Below are 16852 nucleotides of genomic sequence, written 5' to 3' on the forward strand. Positions count from 1 at the left end.
GGGGACCTTTTCTGCAGTCCTTCAGCTCAATCTGCCTCTCTCAGCTATTCAAAATCCTGCTGGTCAATTAATGATTGCAAACTCTGAGCAGAGGGCAGCAGTTTGGACTGCAGACGCAGATTCTCAACGAGCTGAATTTTTCCTTTGGTCTTTTTTCTGCAAGTGACCTGAGATGTGCTCCCTCTTCCCTACAGCCATTTGCTTTCAAGCAGCAAATTTCAGTGTAGGTGGATAATAGCCACTAAGATATTATTAGAAAAACCGAGTTTTTATCCTAGTGAGAACATGCAATGTACAGTCAGTTGTTGTACTGGAAGGAACGGTGACCCCGGGTGGCTAATTGCTACAAGCACAGTTTGCATGAGAAAGACCCGTAACTCAGCATTTAGACCTTTTAAAGGTCAGAAAAAAACGGTTACCGCTTATGAGAGCAATTAGTTAGGTCAGCTTTGTGAAATAGGTCAGCTCGCTGAATGATTCCAGGAAAAAACAGTGCTGCTTCTGCAAGCAACTGACACAAGGCAGAGCACGGCAGAGATGGGGAAGGTGAGAACAGAGGGACCCGGCAAAGGGGAAAATCATCAAGACACAGAAAGAACAGGAGTTTATGAGGAAAAAAAAAAACCTAATTAGCATTATAATTTGGATTATTAACATTAGATGTTAGCAACAAAGGTGTGTGGCAATAAAGGAAGGGAGGCGCTGTGAAAACTCAGTGGAAACCTGAAAAGCAATGGAGGAAAATAGGAGCATCCTGAGCATCTAGGAAGGTACAGGGGGAAAGGAGGTGCTGGTGTCTCTGTTGGTTATTGACTTTCTTCCATTGATCACCAGAGTTTTGCTGCTCAGAGAAGTCCTTTTTTTCAGCAGAGACCTTGGAGGAAAAGAGACTGTCACATGGCCCGGGTCACCACAGACAAGATTATGAAAGTTATTTTTATACAATGCCACAAGACCAAGAAAGATGCAGAAATGGAGTTGCCAGGAAGTAAAACACAAACACAGCTCCAGCCTTCTTTAGGTCTAAGTTTAACAAGGGCCTTTTGAAATCCTGCAAGTGGTTTTAAAACTCTTCGTGCACAAACTTGTTTGGTCTAGAGGTCTGAGTAGTGGAGGCTGTAAGCAGATTTTACAGTGTATCTGATGCAGTTTTATCTCATGGGAAACAAAAAAAAAAAAAAAAGAAAAAAAGAACCAGAATCATTTAGAGGTTGAGGAGAAAACAAAAATTCATAGATGCCTATATCAAGATCCCCTGAGACTTTGGAGACATGGCTCCATTACTTTAGCATCTCAAATAAAGCAGTGGTATTAAATTTTCAGTTGGGAATTGCTTGTTTTATAAATCCATTGATGTTGCAAGCAAAACCAAGCCAGGTTAAAGAATGGACACCACTACGATCTTATTGCAACCCTGCCTAGTTCAAAGCAGTGGTAAATAGTGGTAAATAGAGGTATGGGGAAGCCTTAGTTATACCACGTGCTAGAAATGATCATCAGAGATTTTTTCACCCAACCTAATTATTTATAATGGCCAAACTGTTTTTAACTGCTTTTTATTTCCCGTAAAAGTGAGACAGAGCTGACATGAGGCGCACAAATTTTACATCTTAAATGGAGCATATTTGCAAGGTCAACAAGGATTTAGGTTTGAGTCAAGAGGGAGTTGTATGGTCAATGTAGTTGTCAAAGTTCCCCCTTGAATCAATGGAGAGAGTCAAAAAGTGCATCTAGAGAGTGATTCACCTCCTCTTCTGGACATCAACACCTATGGGATGAATCACCCATCCGAACTTCTGTCCCTCCCTCCCATCTGCAGACAACCATTAAACCAGCATAACTAGTTTAAACGAAACACAGGCCTTTTAGGCAGCTACAGCTGGATGAGACAAATCCACCCTGAAAATACATACTGAATTTCAAAAGAGAATTTAAATTGCTTATTTAGTGACTGAGAACAGTCTTCCCTGTCAAACGTCCTGGACATGGTTCATTATGCTCTTATTAACTATTCCTTTCACTGATGCCAAGTTCTGTGATAAATACGTGAGGACCATGAAACTGAAAGGGAACCTTGAGGGTCCAGGATTCAATGTTGGGATAAATCCATCCTTTTACCTGTTTTAAACTGATCTCCTACTAAATGTCTCCTGGTTCTGTTATTGTGGGATTTGGTGGCTAATGGTCTGCATTCACCATACCCCTCACCTCCATGATACCTTTGCTGTCTCTGCTTGTAAGGCAACTGCTTCATCCCCATGATTATTTTAGTTGTCCTTCTCTGGACTTTCTCCAAATCCACTAGATCCTTTCTGAGATGCAGAGACCACGATGGCACCAGCTACTCCATATGTAGGCCGACCAAGTTTTTATATGGCAGCAAAATGATCTTCTCTGTCCCATTCCCAAGGATGACAGCCAACATTGTGTTGGCTTTTTTGGCTGTTGATGATGTTCTCCAAAATCATCAGATCAGCATGCAAACATCCCCTAGTATTGCCCTGTGGGAATCAAACACCAAGCATGTTATTATCATTATTGCAATAAAACAGTGTCTAATGAGCAGATCAGGAGGAGACTTAATTTTTAAACTTATTGTCCTTAGATCTAAGTGTCTGGCTGAGCTTCTGGCTTACATGAAAAACTCTTTGGATATATTTAGTTTCCATGTAGTGAGTACTGCCACAACTTCATTAACACAGCAATGCCTAGATTGGGTTCTTTTATACTTTCCCATGCAAATACAGCTGCATAGTACAGATAACTTTCTTCTATAGATATTCTTATTTGCAATCATCATTCCTCTGGCCTGAACAGAAAAACTTCGGGACCTTAAAATAAACTGATAAATTAAGTATATTATTGCATGTTCATATTTGTTCCTTCCCTTCTCCTTTTTGTTACCATCAAGTTACAGTTAATCAATTATACTTAATCCTGTAAAGTGCACAAGTCTTAAGACAGCCTCTGTAGTGAGCTCCTTATCCAAGACACCCTGTCTCTTTGCTTGACTTTAGTAAGAATGTTTACACTATCCGTCAAGTTATGGAGATATAACCTAGTGGAATTATAAAGTGAGTAGAAAATTGATTGGAAAATTCCTGAAAAGAAAACGCCCTTAAAATGATTCAAAACTGTGTCAAATGGAAGAGCATATTGAGTGGCACCGATTAACTGTCAGAAGAGAAGGATGTATTGAAAGGTGTTCCCCAGGTTATAACGTGGGTCTTAGGCTATTCAGTATTTTCCACCGTTATCTGGATGACAGATACAGACAATCTTTACTGCATTTGCAGAAGATGATAAGCCAGGAGAGACCATGCATATATTACAGAGCAGGAAGGAAATTCAAAGTCACCTCAATACACTAGATGATAAAAAAAAAAAACCCAGGATGCAATTTAAAGAATAAATGCAAATATTATATGTAGGCAGAATAAAACAGCTGTGAAATGGAGTAGTGGCATCACTGATTAGATAGCTGTTCTTCCAAAAATGAACCAGGTCTTATGTGCAGAAGACCAATTGGCAATGTCACACATAAAAAATGTAAATCTAATTCTGAAATGTATAACACACGCAAAGCCATCCCTTGTTTTATGCTCTGACAATAAAGCCATGGATAGGATGCTGTGCCCAGTTGTGGGTACTACACATTCAGAAATATGTGGACCAGCAGAAGACACTTCAGAGGAAAGCAGTAAGAATGACAAGGGGATCTAGAAAACATTTCCTAAAAGGAAAGACTGAATAACTTGAGAATGTCTGAGGAATGATGATGGAAAAGGGAACAAGGTAAATCTTCAGCAGTGATAGAGGTGGAGCTGATTGTGCCTAGGCATGGACTAGATGACCCCTCAAATTTTCTTCCAGTGCTAAAGTCTTGGGTGTGGTAAAGACTGTGCTCTTCCTCCTCACTTCATCTAGACTCACACCCAGCAAGCTGCAACCAGTGCTCTAACCCTATAATTTATAGCCAGAGAAAGTCCTTCTGCATTATCCTTAGCTCTTACTTGCCATCTAACCCATCTCCAGGCAGTCTCAGTATCTGACTGATTTTTCTATCAATTATCCCTTCTTTAGCCCAGAAAAGAGCTACCTTCAGTTTTAAAACTTTAAAACTAAACTAAAACTAAACTTTTAAAACTAAACTTTAAAACTAAAAACCTTCAGTTTTAAAGGGGACTGTGACTATACTGGGGTCTAAGACTAAATGAACAAATGCATGGTTTGGATGACATAATGGCATTGTTGCCATAAAATTCAGACACAAAGTCTACATAATATCCATCTTGGACAGTGAGTATGTAAGTTCTGCCTTTGTCTAACCAAGAAGGCGGCTTTCTTCCCTATCTGATAACTAGACACCAAAGGTGGGAGTCATAACATGTTTGAGGACTCACATGGGAGACAAACACCTGAGCTGGCCGTCTAGACTCCTGTTACCGTCAGTGAAGACAAGTAGACTCAACTAGGGCAGGGCTGTATCTTAAAAAGATATTTTAAATAGGTCTGATGGAACATGCCCTGTATTTGTTTTGCCCCGTTGAAAATAAAGAGGATCTAGCTGATTGATAAACTCATACATAGATGCCCTTTATTATACACATCTAAAATCAGAGGAAACAAACCTGACCTCCAACAAGTTTTAAAGCACAGACTGTTACATTATGCTATTTCCATCCCATCTTTGGCCCTTATTACTTTATTCACTCATTACCAAGTGAACATCCCATGGTTGAAGACCATCATTAGAAATCTTTCTGCCGCAAGTCATAAGGCAGCTTTCTACATCTTCTTTAGTTTTATGAGCGGGTTAGATGCTTCTCTTTAAGAAAGCACAGTTCAGTGCCTTGCTTTAGTTCTGTGAAGGCATAGTTAATCTCAGCTGTATCAATTTTGTTGAGTCAGCTCTGAATTTACCACCCCATAGGAAGCTGTTGTAGATGTTCCAAGAACTGGGGCTAAATACTATGCCACAGAAATAAATGTAAATGGTTGCATTTCAGTTCTTAGATGATCTTAATCTAGTGCCTTTTCCCTGACAGTAAAAAAACTTCTGAACTTCTGAGCAGATTTTGAGGATTCCTTAGAGAAATGCAAAAAAGGAACTTCTAAATGCGAATAGTAGTGGTAGGAAATATTTAGAAAAGTTCTTCAGCTAGAGTAACTTGGAGGTTTCTACATCTAACCACTAACCAAGAAATGTTCGTGTATGAGTGAGAAAATTGATGTGGTCCTCAGGAAGGAAGTACAAGGTGAAAGAATGAAAAGCTGAATGTAGAAAGGTCAGGAGACATTTTTTACATCAGCCAGGCTAAAGAAACAGAAAATAATATGAGTTTTTCCTTCTTGAGCATAAATTATTAGAGCTGACCCTTTTTTTCACTGCAGGATAAAGGTTCATGCCTTGTTTTTTGCTCCTAATGAGGCTCAGGACATTTTTGCAACATCTTATTGAAGAGTTCCCAAGCCTCTTCTTACAGTATCATGAGCAAGCGTTCAAATTATTGCCAGAGTGACTCAGGCTGAGCTTATGCTACAAAAGTCAGATTTCATGCTTCAGGACATCATTTTAAAATCATAATTTCCTGTGGTTGCTCTAGGATTTTCTCTGTAGGATGTTTTTCTGATGCACATTCAGCTGCTCTCAAATACTGCTGTCACATCCGCATTCAAGGGGTTGTAGATGAAGGCAATCTAAAATGGGGCAATTAAGCATTGCTCTGGCTAGTGAAGGAGCACTGATTCTAGTAAACAGAGCTGCACATCTGAAGCGAGAAATTTAAGGGTGAAGTATTAAATAAATACCTAACTGACGGGTATCCTTTCCATCGGGTTAGATTTCCATGACCCATTTTGTTACTGTTATCCTAGTACCATTTTCATGGACTGAGCACTATTTGTGCAGTGGAGAAGGTGTGGGGTTGGGATGGAGACCTTGGGATTATCAAATCACCATGAGATGATGGAAGTTTGAGGTGCCAAGCTCTGAGTAACCCAACGGGCCTGTTGGGGATTTCTGAGCACTTCATCTCTTTCTCCAGAGGGAAGCTTGACTGCCAGACAAGAAAATACTTTGGGGTCAACAAGGTGGTTTTCATCTTTTCTCATTTAATATTAGATGCTGGTGCAGACACAGACTTTTGAGCTAGTCACCTGTCTGCCGTCACAGTCAATGGAGTAGGCACAGCTCAGATGACCTATTTTAGATGTCTGCATTTGGGTGAGATGAACTGCGCCGCGGCATTGCCTGCTTCTCCACGCTGGCTACAAACGAGCCAAACACCCAAACGCTGAAGATATCACATTTGTTCTGAGGATCCCCACCAAACCTTCGCACCTGGCTTTTGACTGTCACAAACAAAGTCCATCTACTGTAATTAGCAGTGAAAATTGCCCTGCGTTGCCTCGGTGTCTATGACTATCTCCCAGCACTTAGGGACCTTAGCAAAAATAATCTCCCTACTGTCAGATTTATCCCCTTCACACAGATAAGTCATTATGTTTGTGAAAAGTCCCAATCTATCACCAACCCCACCATGCCTCTGGCTTTTGCAGTGCACAGGTTATAAATACTGGAGCACAGCAGGTTTTGGGGCTGAGCTCTGGGCAACTTCACTCTTGAAGGTGAATGCAATTAAAGGTAAAAGCAATGAACTGCAGCAGGCAAATCTGTAGTATTGAAAGGTCCAAGATGTCCTCACCAACCTTAACACTTGTGCTCTTCAGGGCTGCCAACGGTCAGTGCCTGTCCAGTGCTTGGGAGGAAAAGGAAGGAGAAAGGTGACCTAGACAGGATCAAGCTGACTGTAAAACATGCTAATGAAGTGTAGGAGTTACTTCCATAAAGCAGTTCATATTCCATGCCCTGTAGTTATTCTTCCAAAAAATTGAATCTGATTGCATTTCCCAACTGCACAAGAAATGTGCAGACTTTGCTGGAGACCACTTTCATCCAGCAGAATCCCATCATGTGCGGGACAGTCTTGTGCTTTGAAAGGGTACAGCAACGCCGCAGGCAAGAAATGGGACGAAAAAGCAAAATGTAGGATCTTCTATATCTCTTCTGGACATATACGCATGCTCTTCTCTATTGATACCTCTATCACAGTTCAGCCCTTCTGAAGTCCTGTCTATTTTGATCACTGCATGTTTGTAACTGCAGACGGCCCTATAGGGTCGTATGAAGAAAGTATTAAACAATCTTGTAATTACAGGCTCTGTCCTAAGGCGCATGCTCCAAGCTCCTAAATTTCTTTATTTCTAATTCCCAGACATCAACATTTCCTCATCTGGAGGGCTGCAACTGTAACTTTCTTTTAATGTAGGAAATTATTCAAAATATGTATTTTTTTTTTTCAAAGTAGAAGAAAGAAGTCTCTAAAAGTGAGGATTTTGGGGGTGGGGGAGTTCGTATGGCCTCATGTTACACAGAGACTGATGTCACTTGTGTTGAAGCAGTGAAGAGAGGACAAGATTTTCCAGGGCTGATTTATTTCATATCAGTCAGACTCTAACAGCCCCTCCTCGCTCAGATGTCCTCACAACCATCTTCATTGCATCTGTTACCTGTATGATACAAAGAGTAGCCCTAAAAAAAAAAAAAAAAAAAATTAAAAAAATCTCATTAGCTGAGCAAGTGGAAAACCCAAAATATTTGATGTGACTAATAAAAGCCAGACACTGAGCCTCTTCAGTTTGGAGTGTTTTGTCAGTTTATTTAAAGTTAGAAGAGGAAAGTACTCCAGATGCCATGCCAGATATATGCAGTTCAGATACTACAGAAAGAACAGATAAAGGATAATATGAAAATATTACCTGCTTGGCTCTTTAGTGCTCAATCCATGTCCACCAAGATGATCATATCTGTATCATCTTTCTTAGGTGGAATTAAGAAGATTAAGAAATTAAAGATTTGCATGAAGACATTAAAATGAATGGTTTCTCTCCCAGTTCTTGGCCCAGATATTGTTATGTATAGCTTGCTCCGTTTTTCACTTTATCAAGTTTTGCAGTGTGACAGAGTCTTGGATTATTTCTGCTGTGTCTTCAATACTCACTGCCCTACAGCTTTGCTAAATCAACCATACAGGGCAGAGAAGAAAACAAGGTGAAACCAGACAAGTACCACGGATATAGCTTGCTTCAGCTCGGTGCCAAACCTTCTCTCTTCTCACTGTGACTTAGTGTGGCCAGCAGTGTCAGTCAGCATTAACATATCGTATAATTTTTAGCAGGAGAAGCTCAGAAGAAAAAAATTCTCCTTTGGGTTTCAGGAGGGAGGAGGTAACTGCACCTGCTCTAATGCAATTGGGTTTGCAGCCTGGTTCCTCTGGCATCCCAAACGGCTGCGCATAGCCAAACCTCAGCGTCTCACGCTCCCCGAAAAGTGACATTGTCAGAGCAGAGCTGCTGGTACTGACTCATCACCATGAGAATTGCCACGAGCTCCACATGATGGGACATCCTGGTTCAGCCCTTGGAAGGCTCCATCCAAGCAATGTCCAGCTCCAACAAAGGGGTTGAAAAGGAGAAATTGTAAACAACAAATGTAACTGAGAAACCAGATGAGCTAAGAGAGGCAGAGTTTCATAGCAGCAGGTCCTTCTGTAGGCAACGAGCATCAGAAGGATAAGCCCAGAGGAGACAGCTAAAAGCACCTCATCCTAATTTTGGGTCCTCCACTAATTCCAAATGTGGCCTGGGGAAGACACTTCCCTGCCCTCCCCCCTGCCAATTGCTGTTGATAACAATAAATTGTTGATAACAATCTTGATTGTAACTGCAGAGATGTCTCTATATTCTCCTGCTTACTGTCATGCAGTCTTTGAGCAAAGACAGCACTTTAAAAGTCTTAATTCGGAGCATCGCCTCCTAATTATGATTAGCTAGGACACAACTGAGCAGAAGCTTAGTTGAAAAGTTTTCTACCTTATATTTAAAAAGAAAGAGAGAAAAGCTTCATTTGTTTTTGCTTCAGGAAGCTCTCTGCACCAACGGAGAAGAAAGTCCCTTTCTAAAATAACAAGAAATTCATTAGCACTTCTTGTACTTTTTTAAGGTCACCATTATAGATATTTTTGATAACACATCCTTTTACGCGCATGTGGTCTGCTCTGACAGGGGAGATAATGCTGTTTACAAGGCTGTTACCTGAAGAGCGGGTAATTTTTTTTCTGATGTCTGCCTTGTTTTTCAGGAACAGAAGGATGGACGATGTTCATACCTGGCCATTGCACACTTATGGTTAAGGTGTTTGTTTTACGTAAAGTGAAAGAGTGTAAAAAGAAAAAACAAGAGACACGGTGAACATGTTCGTATTTTAAAAGATGAAAGTTTAGTACTCAATTTCATTCATTTGCCCTCCATGCTGCCAGGGGACCAGATCATTAAGGACTTCATGGTAGTCTATCTCTGGCTACAGTGCTTTTTCTTAAGAAACATAGGAATTGCTAGGCTGGGCCAGATTCCCCATCAATGTAGTTCAGTGTCAGGCCATTTTCCAATAATCAGGATAATATCTCCAAAGGAAGAGGCAAGAAATCCCCCCTAGAAAAATGCAGAATAATCTGCTCTTGTCCTTAATCTTGTCTTAAATTCCAGTCATTGGATTGTTTTATAACATGCAAGATAAAAGTTTTGCTCTCTTGTATTAGATGGCATACTTTGAATAAACACACAGCTGTTTGTTTCTTACTACAGCAGTATGTTGTGAATTGTAGAGTTACCAAAACCCCCAACGCACACAAAGTTCTCTATAAAATGAAAACTATGAACAAAAATAACCCCTGGCACATAAGGTGGAATATGGAAACTGTCCCAGTAAATTAAGACAGTGCTGTTCCATGGACTGTCTTCTAGAGATGATTCACCACCTGGCCATAGCCTATGCTTGAAAACTTATTGAGCATCTCAGTTTTAGATAGCTAAAATTGGATGAGATGAATTATAGTATAATTCTATAAGACATCTTACTTGATCTTATATGTCCATATATCCAACATAAACATTCCTACTCTGGGATGGGAAGTATCATTGCGAAACAGCTGGGAAATGCTGCCTGGGGCTTGCTGAAGGTCTGAATCCTAAAGCAGAGTCATACCGTTTAGACCAGACTGGTCCATTCCCAACGTCAAGGATGAGGATGTTCCAATATACCTGTCCCTGTTTGCATTTAGCACCTCTGTGGCAGAGATGATCTTCAAGGGTTGATGTGTAAGTCCTCCAGGACTCTCCAAGTCCTCTAGGACTACTCCAAACCAGCAGTCCTTCATTCAACAGATTCTACACATTGCAGCTTCATCTTAGCTTCAAAAATTCACCTCAATGCTATTTACTTGGACATACTTCTGGGCCAATGATACCGCACACTCCCCACACAGGATGAAAGCCATAGAAATAAACAGACAAGAACATGTCCCAGCACAAAAGGCTATATACAAGAAAAAGAAGCTGAACTTCTGTTCAAAAGTTGTCAATCCCTTGCACAGCCTAGGTGAGATTTTGTGATACTCTTCAGAAGACCAACCTTTAAATTATGTGAAATTACCAGCTTGGGTAATACATCTCATTACTGGAGACCAGCACTTCCATAAGGAGGCCTGAATCCATCCTAAAGACCATAGACATACTGGGGAGAGTCCAGTGAAAGGCCATGAAGATGATGAAGGGACTGGAGCATCTCACATATAAGGAAAGGTTGAGAGAGCTGGGGATGTTCAGCCTGGAGAAGAGAAGGCTCAGAGGGGTGTTATCAATATTTATAAATACCTGAAGGGAGGGTCCGAAGAGGACAGAGCCAAGCTCTGTTCAGTGGTGCCCAGTGCCAGGACCAAAGGCCATGGGTACAAACTGACACACAGGAGGTTCCCTCTGAACATCAGGAAACACTTTTTTTACTGTGAGGGTGATTGAGCACTGGCACAGGTTACCCAGGGGGGTTGTGGAGTCTCCCTCCTTGGAGATATTCAAAAGCTGTCTAGACACAGTCCTGGGCAACTGGATCTAGGTGGCCCTGCTTGAGCAGCTGGTTGGACAAGATGACCTCCAACCTCGATCATTCTGTGATTCTGTGGAATTGTAACAGTTGGGCTTGCACTAGGGTGTTGAACTGCATAGGATCAGTATCACTATGTGGGAGGTAGGCTGAGGATCAGAAATGGGAGGACTATTTAAGTGGCTTACCCCTTTTAGATGCCTGGGTAATATTATCTTACAGGATATTTTAGAATAGCCGTCTTAAGTGTTTGACCTCTCCATGCAGTCACTAGCAAGAATACAGAGTGTTCCTAGAGTAATTCAGAGAGCTCAAAGGCAATATCCACCTGTTTCCATTGACCTAAGAAGTCTTATCTGGACATCTGACATGGTGATCCTCTATGGAGAACAAGGTGTCACCTGGAATCAGGCAATAGGAAACTCACTGGGATGAGGTGAGCAGGTGGCTGATTCAAGAAACACAGCAGGTGCCTTCATCCACTTGCATTTTATACTACGCATGCCATTTCTGAGCTAAATAAGCAATGGAGGAGGAGGAGGAGAACTCCTTTTGCACAACTTCCCAGTGGTCAGAGCACTTGGTCAGTAATCCAGAGCAAGCCTGGAGCTAAGTCTTCTCTTTTGTCTCACCTCTCTGTAGAATTATACCAAGTAACAGAGCCACAGAAATAATCGCAGACTCACAGAATAATTGAGATTGGAAAAGGACTGGTCCAACCTGCTAGTGAACCTAAGGCTGGTTATCAGATCCCACCTGGCTTTATTCAGCTGGGGCTTGAAAACCTCCAAGGGTGGAGACTGCACAAACCTTTTACTATCCATGAGTGTCTTAGTGCCCATCAATGTGCTACTGACACAAAATAATCCTGGTTATGCTGAGAGTGCCATGGTGACCATCGACAGGAGCTCAGGGATTCTCTTTGAACCTTAAATTCTTGGATTCAGCTGTTTTGGACTGAAAACGGTTGTTCACAAGAATTTGATATAAATCTGCAGCAAGCGGAAGGGTAACCTTACCTATCTGTAAATCATCAGTACCGGTGCATTTCCAGAGTGATGTCATATCGCTCAGTAACAACCCACAGTTCTTAGAATTTAATCTCAAATCCAGAATTGTATTTCAGTTCAAAAAACGTACCTGTAAATTTGGAGGGAGCTTTCATTCACATGTTTCAACCGATGTTGAAAATTGCTGTCTGAGACTCCTTCTGTTTTTGAGTACCCAACTTGAGATATTTTAATTTGCAGAGAATAGATGCCCAGAATCCTTCAAGCAGTCTCAAGTCAGGCTCTCAAACCCATAGGAAATGCATTAGCGTCACTATTAAACCTGCAGTAGATGGAAGCAATATTTTTAGGATGGAAAATCAAAGGGGCTAAATGATTCTAAAGGGGAATCAGCACTGTTGCGTGGTGAAAGGTTCAGTGAATTTAACCAATGACCTTTCCTGGCATAAAATCTTCAAACCTGGAGGCAAGTCTAACAGCAAAGGTTCTCCACTGCAGTACTTAACATCACCTGATCTTTAAAAAGGAGTGGAAGCTATTGAATTTTTGGAAAAAAATAATGGTTCAGCCAAGGTTTGGCTCTGATAGAAGAGAAAACTAAAAGACAGACGGTAGCGCTAGAGAGAAAGCTTTCACCGCAGGCACGCACAGTCATGGCTGGGAAGGCAGGCAAGCCAGCTTGTAAAGCTGATTTTCTCCTTCTCTTCCAAATCCTCCCTCGCTGTTTGCCTTGGCATCCAAAATCTTTCTCAAAGCTATTTAGTTTTAAACCTGATGACCAATGCAATGGACGTTTAAGTCTTCTTTTTTTTTTTCCCCCCTCTCTTCATTTTCATAAAATTATAGAATCACAGAATGTCTCAAGTTAGAAGGGACTCATAAGGATCATCGAGTCCAACTCCCAGCAAACACAAAACTCCTAAAATCCCTCCGATTTTATTAATGTCCCTGTCAGTGGGATTTTAAGCATGTAAGAAACCTACATCTTTAGCACAAAGACCCTCTTTATGGCTAATGCAGGGGGATCAAAAAACTTCCTATCCAAACCCTTGCTCTAGCAGAGCAGCACAACCATTTTTTTTCCTCTGAGTGACAGCAGACGTCCCATCTGTACCGAGTCTAGTCATGTGTAATATTTTCACTGTTACATTTTCAACATGTTTTCTCAGTTCTTCAAACAAGCTTGAGACAGTGACGGTAGGACAAAATGGTCATTTCCTCATTTATAGCATTTTTTTCCCCATCGCTGGCCAAACAAAACCACTTCGCTGTGCCGTGTCAGTAGCAACGGAGCTTTCTTTAGTTGTGATCAAAAATATTGAAATATGTGTGCTGGAAACTTCATCTGTGATGAAGTATTTCTGCTCTGAGACACTTCTTAGTCATTTTCATTATGGAACTCAGCCAAAATATGAAACTAGGTAAAAATGTGGAGTAAAAACTAGGTGAAAAAAAGCCACAATTTTCTGGGGGTTTGGATCATTCTCTATATGGCAAAAATACACTGTTTTCTTCATTGTTTTCACAGTGACATTTTCAGCTGTTCCCTTAGTAGAAGAAATAATATTTCAAATGCCTTTCTAACTATTTTCAATTCTTTCAGGTTGTTACGCCTTCAAGTTGTTTTTTTTTTGTTTTTTTAAGCCAGCAAACCTAAGCCAATCTTTCCAAGCCAGCACAAATTTTCTTCTGGCACTGTCCTCTTCATATTTCATTTTGCCACACAGACAATGCTGAAGGTCATTGGGAAGACACCAGTGATAATCAAGTAGGTATTTTCTAAAAAAAAAAAAAAAAAAAAAAAAAAAAATCCAAAAAGGTTTGAAGGTGCTGCCAGGGTCACCACAAAAAATGTGTTCTGCAGTGGGGTTGATTCTCTACGTGGGACCTCCACCGTTGGCTGGAAACCATAAACATCTGATAGGATCTAACCACCTTTTCAACCCAATCAACACTTCTCTGAGCAGCCCTGATGTTTTGCTTTTGTGCCACGTTGTGGTCCCCACCATTTTCCACCTGCGTGGGGTGGCAACTGCTCTCGTCTCCTGATCCCCAGCGGTTTTGGGGGAGTTTCCTGCAACAGGATTGTCACCCCAAAGATCTCCGCTTAGGTTGCGACGCACTGCCCTCTAATGCCATTTCGGCGTATTAACAACCCTCATCCTCAGCGGAAATCTATAATACGTAGTACAAATGATCAAAATCCAGCAAAAAATGCTATCAAAGCTTAAGGGAAATTATATGAAATGAAGCATTTAAAGGTTGCTTTTTTCCTCCAGCATTGCTTCGTTTTGCACCTTCATAGAGATCACCAGGGAGAAAAATGAGAATTCCCTGTTTACCTTTTTATACCATTTTGGATGGTAAACGCTTTCAGGGTCCCCTTCAGCTGTCTCTTTTCTGTCAACACATCTGATTTCTTTAAGTTTTTGCATTGCACTGCTGCTTCTTGGAGGGGATGAGATGCCCAGGAATGCAGATTGCCACTCAAAGGTGCATGTAAATGTTGGATTTATATTACGTTTTCTGTTGGGTTTTTTGGTTTGGGTTTTTTTTTGGTTGTTGTTTTTTTTTTTTTTTTTTTTTTTTAATTTTAATATTTCCTAGCAGCCTCTTTGCTTTTTTGCTTCCTTCAGAGCACTGAGTAGGCATTTCTAGAAAATGATCCACAATGAATGCAGCATCTCTTTCCTTAATGGAAGCAGCTGATTTAGAGCCTGCCGCTGTGTGTGTTTTCTTAGTGCTATTTTCTCTTGCGTGCATTGCTTTGCATTCATTAACACTGGGTCCCATCTGCCATCCCATCACCCAGCCAGCGTTATGCCATCCTTCTGCAACTTCTTTGCTTTCAGCTTCTGATTACTCTGAATAATTTGAGATTGGCAGCAAATTTTATCACCTTGGCTGTTCACCTTTTCCAGGTTGCCCGTCGGTATGATGAGGGGTCCCAACCAAGGCTGGTGACTCTTCTGACAGTGTGAAAATCAAGAGTTTATTCACAGCCTTTCGGTCCTGCCTGTAATCCCATCTCCATAACCCCCCTCCTCTCCTCTCCCAGGAGTTCAGGAGACCCAGCTGCATCAAACTCATCTCAAACTGCTGAGGAATTTGCTAAGTTGGGAGAAAGAGCTGCAAGAAAAGGTACAGAGCAGAGCCAGGTGAGATAAGAAAGGCAGGTACAGAGGTAGGACTGCTGAGACGGCGATCATTAGTGGGATTCAAGAGGAAAAAACCACCAACATGGAAAGGTTTAAAATCCTAAAAGAAAAAAAATATATAGTTGGAAGATCAGACTTGAGCATCATCGAGGGTCTGTTGGAAGGCGCAGAGCTGGCCAGTGCTTCCCCACCTTTGCAGATGTAGCTGAAAGAGATTTCAGCCACAGTTACTACCTCCCTCCAAGATGTGTAGTGCTGGGGATGACCCTGCAAATGTCTCCTCCATTTCCACTCTGTCTGGGAATTCTAGACTTGGCTGGGTGAGATTTCTCTACCTGCCTGCAGCTGTCCTGAATTTAATAAGATGGATTTTGTTGGTTACTTGGCTCCTATATGGGTGTGTACAAGTATATTGTGGTTTTTATTACAGTGATGGATAAATTTTGATCCACGCCTAATGCACTTTCCAGACTTAACCAAGAGCTGCTTCTCTTCTTGCGAATTATCCGATTCATTGCTTTAATAGGTAGTTGTTTATGGGTCTAATAATTTAGCCTTTGCCCTCCTTGTTGTGACTTGTTCCTAGAAGGAAATGAAATCTCCCATTATTATTGTGTTTTCCCCCTTTGCAGACTCTAATCTCTTCTTGGTTTTTCCCAATGACTATCATGCTGTGATATTGCTCTGAGACATTTCAACTCACAGTGATTTCTCTCAGTACCTTTTGATGCAATTAACTGTTTTATTCCTTCCTTTAACATAGGATACCAGTTCTTTTCTCAATGGGATTCTGTCACTATAAAATTAGTATTCAAGTGTCCTGCTGATTTTCTTTCTTCCACAAAGTTACCGATATGTGAATTATATCGAGCCTTCCTTTAAAAATGCAGGCATTGCTAGGGCAAAAAAAACCCAAAGGAAGATACTTGGGACATCCTCCATAAATAAAGACAAGAAAATTTCTTCTTACATTTAAGAAGCTTTCGCTGTTATTATGAGAATCTGTAAATGCACTGCCTAGAAAGATTGCTTTAGTAGAAATCAGCCTAACGAGGAGCAGAAGAGTCTAGTATAGTCCAAAACTTGAAATCAGATCTTTTTTAAGTAGTAGCTTTACTTGCTAGCAACATTTTTTCAGCTAACCATGGGGACATAAACTGCATAGTAGCACGGTCGAAAGCAATGCTGGAGATAAGGACTTTCTGATTAATATTGAGATAGTGCGTGTAGTATTTTGAGGTTGAAGTGTCAATGCTATCTGCTTTGGGGTTGGAGGTTGTGCTTTGCTTTGAAGTGTTGCATGTTTATTTGCAGCGGTTTATCATGTGGTGTGAGTGGCCATAACTCTTAGAAATCTCAGCTCACCCAATATGACATGCTTGGTACGAGGTGGAGATACACCTGACATTACACCTGATACATTATAAGCAAAAAAAAAATCCATTCTTGGTGCTGTCAAAAAGAAGACTCCAAATAATTAGTGCAAGACTTTGGGGTGAGCTACCTGGAAAAGATGGGAAATTGGTGTGGTTGGGTAAAATACAGGCTCGGACAGATACAGAATTTTAGGGATTGTTCTGGAAAACAAAAATTATTTCTGCAGCTAGATGATCAGAGAAATCAAACAATCCAGCCCACTATAGGCCCAAATGACATAATGTGATAAATACTCCTAATAGCCAAAT

Source organism: Balearica regulorum, chromosome 1 (assembly GCF_011004875.1).
Source record: "Balearica regulorum gibbericeps isolate bBalReg1 chromosome 1, bBalReg1.pri, whole genome shotgun sequence".
Lineage (NCBI taxonomy): Eukaryota > Metazoa > Chordata > Aves > Gruiformes > Gruidae > Balearica > Balearica regulorum.